Source organism: Garra rufa, chromosome 8, assembly GCF_049309525.1.
Source record: "Garra rufa chromosome 8, GarRuf1.0, whole genome shotgun sequence".
NCBI lineage: Eukaryota > Metazoa > Chordata > Actinopteri > Cypriniformes > Cyprinidae > Garra > Garra rufa.
In genome coordinates this window covers 50534957-50543821 of record NC_133368.1, presented here as the reverse complement: position 1 = coordinate 50543821, position 8865 = coordinate 50534957, and the positions used below count along the sequence as shown (strand labels likewise).

At 35.3% G+C, this 8865-nt stretch overlaps 1 pseudogene; it reads right to left on the bottom strand.

The window, feature by feature from the left end:
* The window catches only part of LOC141340246 (NACHT, LRR and PYD domains-containing protein 3-like), a 10138-nt pseudogene extending 4977 nt beyond the window's left edge, over window positions 1-5161 (bottom strand).
* Between the last annotated feature and the right edge of the window lie 3704 nt (window positions 5162-8865).

Below are 8865 nucleotides of genomic sequence, written 5' to 3'. Positions count from 1 at the left end.
CAGATGAAAGCAAATTTTGCATTTAATTTGGAAATCAAGTCCAAGATTATGAAGGAAGACTGGAGAGGCACAAAAGTCAAGCTGCACGAAGTCCAGTGTGAAGTTTCCACAGTCAGTGATGGTTTGGGGAGCCATGTCATCTGCTGGTGTGAGTCCATTGTCTTTTATCAAGTCCACAGTCAACGCAGCTGTCTAAAAGGACATTTTAGAGCACTTCATGCTTCCTGCTGCCGACAAGCTTTTTGGAGATGATTTAATTTTCCAGCAGGATTTGGCACCTGCCCACAAAGCCAAAACTACCAGTACCTGGTTTATTAGCCATGGAAAAACTGTACTTGAATGACCAGCAAACTCGCCTGACTTAAACCCCATTGAAAATCTATGGGGTATTGTCAAAATCATAACACCTCAACTGTGTCAAAGGCTGATCGCCTCCATGCCACGCCATGCTCAATTAGTGCAAAAGGAGGCCCAACAAAGTACTGAGGATATAATACAGTAAATTATCACACCTTTTAGAAGGCCAACATGTGTTTAATATCCTTTTTTATTGGTCACATGAAATATTCTAATTTTGTGAAATATTGGATTTTTTTGTCTTTAATCCATAATCAACAAAATTTAAGCAAATAAAGACTTGAAATATTTCACTTTGTGTGTACTGAACTAATATAACATACAAGTTTCACTATTTGAAACAAATTATTGAAATAAATGGACTTTCCTTCGATATTCAAGATTTTTTGGCACATACCTGTATATGTTTTAAATTAATAAAATAATTAATATTTGATTTTGCCATTTTAATGTTTAATGTTAGCATAGCTCTGCACAACTCATATGGTTTTCATTTTTTTTTGTGTGTAGGTCTTAAAACCTTTTTAAATACCCTGTAAATAGTGAAATGATGACTGACATTTCGACTCCTATCCAATAACTGTATTTTAAAAAAAGAGCTTTTCTTACCAGAAATCTGAAGAGTGCCTGAAGGGCTACCAATGGTTTTGAAATTTTGCAAGCCCTGCACACCTTTCTCAATACCAAATACTATTAATTACTACTGCTTATATATATATATATATATATATATATATATATATATATATATATATATATATATATATATATATATATATAACATTTATATTTAACAATAATATTTATTAAACAACAACAGCAGCAGCAGCAGCCCTCATAAAAGGGTTAGGCAATTCAGTCAAAAGTACAAAGGCAGCGCTCTAATAGGTTCCTGTGTGATACTGGGTGAACATATCTTGGGTGGGAAGCCTTCACAGCCAATCAAATTTGAGGACCAGAAATAACTATTGTATAAAGACAGTTTATTGTCTGTGTGTATACATTGAAAGATTCAGCTTTTCTCATCAGGAATGAGTGCAAATTTTAACTTTCAACAAATATGACAAGTGACAAGTTCTCAAATTTAAATCAGTTAGCTCCCAAATTTTGCAACTCTTTTACCTTCATAAATTTAGGAGTGTCATGTAACTGAGGAGCAACTCATGTATTCAATTAATTTACAGCTCAATTAGCTGAACTCACAGCAGCAGAAAGAGACTGAACATTTCAAACATACTGTACATTGTGTTTCATGTGTGAGAGTCAAATATGATCTTACCACAGTTTTTCCAGTTTACAAAGATCAAGTTGTCTCAGATCTGAGGTGTTTGATGTCAGAGCTGAAGCCAGAGCAGCACAACCTTCATCTGTGACGCCACAATCAACCAACCTGTAGAAAACAATGACACACTTCACTCTCTCAGATCAGTTTAGCAGTGAATCTATTATTAAAAATAAAATGCAAACTTTACACAAATCAGCATGTTTGATGGATCATTGGATTGAGATCCAAAATGTCACAGAGCACCAAACATGATCAGAAATCATCTAAAGTTTCATTCAAGCAGGATAAATAATATTACCTCAGAATTTTTATTGACTGTTGTATTTGTTTACTTAAAAAAAATCTGTACTGATTATATTTTGTTGTTTGATCCCTCTTTTATGTTTTGGCTTCAAACGAGCGGGTCGTAACACACACTTTACATTTTGTTTCATGTGTGAGAGTCAAATATGATCTTACCACAGTTTCTCCAGGTTACAGTGTGGATCCTCCAGTCCAGCAGACAGCAGTTTAACTCCAAAATCTCCTAGTTCATTTCCAGACAGATTTAGTTGTCTCATGTGTGAGGGGTTTGATCTCAGAGCTGAAGCTAGAGCAGCACAACCTTCATCTGTGACACCACAATCACTCAAACTGTAGAGAACAATTACTTGTTCTTGTAGAAATCAAATTATTGACAAACCAAAACAATATATTCATTTGCAAATTCTCCAACTCTAAATTTATGGGCTTTAAAATGTGATCTTTTTAATGTTTTAATAACGAAGTGATTGTTCCGAGTGATACTTACTGAACTGATCTGGATTCTTTAATCACAGGCAGCAGCTGCTGAAGAACTGTCATATTTTCAGGCTCATTCTTTCCTTTAACAAATTTATCAAGATGAAACTCATTCAGTTCCTCTTCTGATGTCAAGAGCAGAAAAGTTACAGCTGACCACTGAGATGAAGACAGTTTGGCTTCCTTTATTCTGCCAGATTTCAGATACTGTTGTATTTCCTCCACTAGTGAATGATCACCCAGTTCATTCAAACAGTGGAACAGATTAATGGATTTCTCTGGAGAGTCAATGATCCTGATCTTCTTCCTGATGTACTCAACTGTTTTCTCATTGCTGTTAGATCTTTTCAGTGTCATTATTTGTTGTAGGAGAATCTGATGAGAATCTACTGACAAACCCAGAAGGAACCGCAGAAAAAGATCCAGATGTCCATTTTTACTCCGTAGAGCCTCATCCACAGCTCTCTGATGCAGCTCAGAAAATGAAACATGTTTTGATGTATTGGGTTGAAACCACTCCTTTACTTTAGACTGTAAACTCTGTTTGGTGACTGGCTCAAAGACATTTATGTTGTTATTTGTACAAGAGAGGTGCACATATAGAGCTGCTAGATGTTCCTGAATGCTAAGATGAACAAAGCAGAAGACACTCCCCTGATACAAGCCAAACTCCTCTCTGAAGATCTGAGTGCACAATCCTGAGTACACTGATGCTTCTGTCTCATCAATACCACACTCTCTCAGGTCTTCCTCATAGAAGATCAGGTTGCCTTTCACAAGCTGCTGAAAAGCCAGTTTCCCCAGTTTGAGGATCATGTCTTCATCTGTCACCTTCTTCTCATAGTCCTTCTCATGTTTGATGTTGGTCTGAAGGATCAGGAAGTGTGTGTACATTTGAGTGAGAGTCTTGGGAATATCTTCATTCTCTGCTGGACTCAACATCATCTCTAGAACAGCAGCTGAGATCCAGCAGAACGCTGGGATGTGGCACATGATGTAGAGGCTCCTGGATGACTTCAGGTGTGAGATGATCCTGTTGGCCAGACTCTGATCACTGATTCTCTTCCTGAAGTATTCCTCCTTCTGTGGCTCATTGAATCCTCGTACCTCTGTCACTCGATGGACACACTCAGTGGGGATGAGATCAGCTGCTGCTGGTCTGGAGGTGATCCAGATGAGAGCGAGCAGAGGGAAGCAGATTCCCCACAATGAGGTTCATCAGCAGCACATCCACTGAGGCTGATTCAGATATATTACACAGTTTCACTTTCCTCTTAAAGTCCAGAGACAGACGACACTCATCCAGACCATCAAAGATGAACAACACTTTATATTCATCACTGGATATTTCCATGTCTTTAGTTTCAGGGGAAAAGACATGAAGAAGTTCTGAAAGACTGAGTGTTTTGTCCTTCATCAAGTTGATTTCTCTGAAAGGAAGTGGAAATATGAGCTGGATGTCCTGATTCTCTTTCCCTTCAGCCCAGTCCAGGATGAACTTCTGCACAGAGACAGTTTTTCCAATACCAGCGACTCCCTTTGTCAGCACAGTTCTGATGGCTTTGTCTTGTCCAGGTAAAGGTCTAAAGATGTCATTGCATTTGATGGCTGTGTCCTCTGTTGCTGTTCTCCTGGATTGTGTCTCAATCTGTCTCACCTCATGCTCTTTACTGATCTCTCCACTCTCACTCTCTGTGATGTAGAGCTCTGTGTAGATCTCATTCAGGAGTGTTGGTTTTCCCTGCATCGCTGTTCCCTCATACAGACGGCCAAACTTCTTCATCAGATTTGATCTAAACCTGTTAAGGACTTCATGTCTGTAAAATTAAAATACTGCATTAATAAATAAGCCAATGAGCACAATGTCTTAGTTCTGTATCACAACCAAATAATATTTTATAGAAATAGTATACCTGAGATTAGTTTTAGTATCTGCACTCTTAAAATGTATTATACAACCCATAGACTCCTCACTTCTCATACACACACAGCTGGACTCTGCTTCTGATCTCTTCTGCTGAACTGCGCTATAACAGAGAGAGATTAAAGTTAATGATTTGAATTATGATCCAACAAAGTTCATCTTCATATATTATTTAAACAATTACTTTAAAAAACACTTAAGGACCATTTCATTAACACTATTTTATTACAAAATATGTTAAGAACTGAGTGATTTCACAAATCTCTGTGTAACACTATATATGTTAAAATATCAAATAAAGGTAAAAAATGTCTTTTAGCAATGTACAAGAATATATTGTAGAAAATAATGTATACACTATTTTGATGATATAAAATGTCATGCTATAATAATAATAATAATAATAATAATAATAATAATATATAAAAATGTACCTGAGGTCAGTCTTTGTATCTCCACTTTTAAACTTTATTGGAGGATCCATAGACACATCACTCCTCATAGACACACAGCTGGGCTCTGGTTCTGATCGCTTCTGCTGAAATGAACTATAACAAAACAGATTTACTTCTTTATGATGATAATGATTTTCTTGTAAAGCATTTTCATCAAAAACACTCCAAGAGGAGGCTTTTTTTTTTTTTATAAAATCATCTTAATTTAACCCCCCCCCCCCCAGACACCAAAACACAATGGAGACTCCCATCTACCATCATTCAAGGTGATTTAATCCAGTGTTTATTCATATATTAATATATTAAGTACCTGCATCCTGGAGAAAAATCTTCATCTGTGGATGTTTGTGTGTCATCCATGATGAAACATAATCTAATCTCCAGCACTGACTCTGAATGGAAATGACAAACAAACACAATAATTCAGCTGAACGGATCCTGAGAGAAACAGGATCATGAGATGTGGCGTTCACTCAGATACACAATGTTAGTCGTGTGTTAACAAATGATAAAATAAACCACAGAGAACAAGAAACAGAAATTAAATCTTGTTCATTTGCTTCCAAAAGAAAATATTAGAATATATAAAAATATACATTCTTTAGAGGAAATACGAATGTGGATGTCGCTCACCTTATTTACACACAGATTCACAAAAACCACCAACTTTCTATGAAGTTGCTACATGTAAAATAATGGCTTTTATAAAGGTTCCTATAAAACATCTTGATAATCCATACACAACTGATTCTGGCTGTTTAAATGCAGAAGCATCAACTCTGAACATTGCTTTCACTTCTTTTTTCTGACCTGAAAAAACAGTCATTTCATGCGCGTGATCTCAAGCCTCATCCGGTGCCCGCCTGACCCAGTGATCCATATCACTGGATATTCGCCTATAGTGTGTAAGGGAGCATTTTTAAACTCCAAACACAGTGTAAATATGTTTGTTATGTTAAACAGAGCAGTACAAGAGAATAAGAGGGAAGTACACCAGACTAATGTGACTGCAAACAGAAATATCCAGGAGACAAGCAGGATAGAAGGGCCAGAGGCAGGAGAGAGATCCAGTAGGCAAATCCAACAGAACCAGGCCTGGAGACAAAAAAAACTCAAGCACAGCTCAGATGGACAAAGCCAAGCAGCAGCAAAGAAACACAAGGGGAACAAGTAGGGCAGCAAGTACAAGAAAGTACAGATATCCTACCAGAAAATGATTTTGGTAAAAGTTGAAGTCACCGTTTAGAATATTACTTGAGTAAAGTCTTAAAGTATGTGATTTTTATTGTACTTAAGTGCAAAAATTATTTCATTCGTTTTTTATTATGTTACATGTACTTAAGTATTGAAAGTAAAAGTACAAGTAAATGCAAAATGGAAAAAAAGCAAATAAATATATATAAAATGTTCATACAGTGCTTGAGAAGCAAGATTGTGTTCAGCTTTAACACTTTCTTCCATTTTGTATTTTTGTATAAGAATAAGAAGCACTTCATTCGGTTTTTAGTGTCTTTCATTCAAACATAGAAAAACATTTCTGAAATCTGCATGTAAAATAGCATTTAGATAGTATTTACACAGTTTAATGTATCTCAGAGAGGACATGGATGCATTTGAACTGCAGTTATAGACGAATAATAGGTCTAATGTTTTCTTTTTAACATAAAACTTTGAATACTGATATTTGAAATAATTTAAGACATGAAAAAAAGTCAAAATGTGAAATCAAAACCACCAGTAGGTGGCATCAAGTGACTGTTTATGAATAAGTTATTGAGATTCAATCGATTAATTCAAACAGCTAATTCATTCAGGAACAAATCATTTGAAATCTGTGTTAATGAGTGAATCACTGAATCATGTTCATCAACCGATTCGTTAAAAAGCTGAATGATTCAATAAGTAAACACTGTCCGTTGCTCAGAGACACAAACAGTGCTGTGATGTTTGTTTGGAACTATTTTCATTGGCAAAATTGATTATTATGTCTAAAATGTGAGTCACTTATTTATTGCTTTACTGAACTTGTATAAAATGATCATTAAATGTGTTATCATGCTGATATCTGCAGAAAAACGGTTCACTTTGTGTGATATAGATTAAGTTAATTATATGAAATTATATGAGCATACAGAAGCATCAAATAATGAATATGCTTTAGGGAAATGTAGTGGAGTAAAAGTAAAAGTTGACTGAAAAATAAAAACTCAAGTAAAGTACAGATACTCCCAAACATCAGAGGTACAAAAAAAGAAGAAAAAAAATAAACAAAATAAAGAATGTGTCAGCAGCTAAAAATGAGGTATAAAAACATAATTCAATCAGGTAAAGCTTTAAGCATACAAGGTTTGTGGGTGTAGACATTTACATTTACATTTATTCATTAAGCAGACACTTTTATCCAAGACTACATGACTTTACAAACAAGAGGTAAAAACAAAAACAAGCCTTTGTACATACAAAGGCTACCATTGCTTGAGTGAAAGTACAGACACTGCTGGTCAAATATTACTCCATTACAAGCGAAAGTTGTACTTAAATAAGAGTACAGAAGTACTTGCATTTAAAAGTACTTAAATAACAAAACTAAATTTCCTTTTTTATGTCAACATATTGTTTTATTACTGTTGTATATAATACTTGCATTACCTTATGCTTCTGAAACAACTTACACTACCTTACGCCTACTGAATACACTCACTAGCTTGTAGTATCTTTGCAGTAGAGCTTTTAGAATGTTAACTTACAAAAATGAAATAAGAGAGTTAATACAAACAACTGAGTACAAGTGAAAAAATAACACTCAAGTACAGATACTCACACAGTGCACTTAAGTACAGTACTCAAGAAAATGTACTTTGTTACTGTCCACCTCTACTTCAAGATCACTAGAAAGCTATAGGCAGGTGTGTTTGATTAGGGTTGGAGCTAAACTTTGCAGGACATTGGCCCTCCAGGACCGAAGTTGCCCAGCCCTGCTCCAGACGGTATCAAGGTTGAAGCTTGTCTTTTCAGGATGACACATATTTTAATTAAATAAACACATACATACAAAGGCTACTGAAAAGTTAGGTTAGAAATAAGTACAACAAGAAAATGTACAAGCAATAAGAATTTCAGAACTTCAAAATAGAGTTATGATGAAGTACTATAATAAATCTATGCCTGATATGCTTGACAGCTCAGGATATAAGCACATCACTGAAAATCTTACATTGATTTTTTTCTTGGTTTTGGTGGTATAAAAACATATCATCTATTTTCTTAATGTCGTTTGGATGAAACAAACTTGACGCCCCATTTCTTCTACATTGTTTTGTAAATGTGTTTGTTCATCTTATGTGAGGTTTTCCTCCAGTCAGTTTGTATGGTTGGCTCTGCCCTCCCAAGTGATTGTATTTTGGTAGTTCCACTACCTGTTATTGTCTTCCTTTTGGGCCTTTTAAAAGAAGCAAGATGAATGGCCACAAGATAGCTGACTTAGCTGTTTCTATTCCTTTAAGCTTGTTTTTTTTTTTTTTTTTTTTTTTTTGTACATCCAACACTGCTACACTACATTACACTTCCATGCATTAATTTTACTTTACATCACAGATTCTTTGTTTGTTTGCTTTAGTTTAATTTTGTTAATAAACTTTGTATTCTACCTCTGGCTTTCTCGTGTGTCCCTGTTTTTGTTACGCCTCTTTTGAGCCACAAGGCATAACAAATGGGGGCTCGTCCTTGTCACAGTAGGATCTAATCAATGCAAGTATGATTTGGAAATGTTTGATCAGTTTTGTCATTTCGATGTGTTTTGTTGTGGTTTTGATTCTTTTGAACATGTTTGGAAATAACTAATTGTAGGGAATCAATGTTTTGAGGGAAATATAATTTGAATAATTTGATATCACAATAAGACATCCTGCAATGAAAGACTCTTAAGACGTGTTTTTGTTCTTTTGCAGAATTACATTTTACAGAATTACATACACTGTTCACACAGGCAATGGCGTTCTGGCTTTTTAATGGTAAGAAACCTTTCAAACATCAGCATTAAAATGCTGGTAAATTCTGTGATGTCA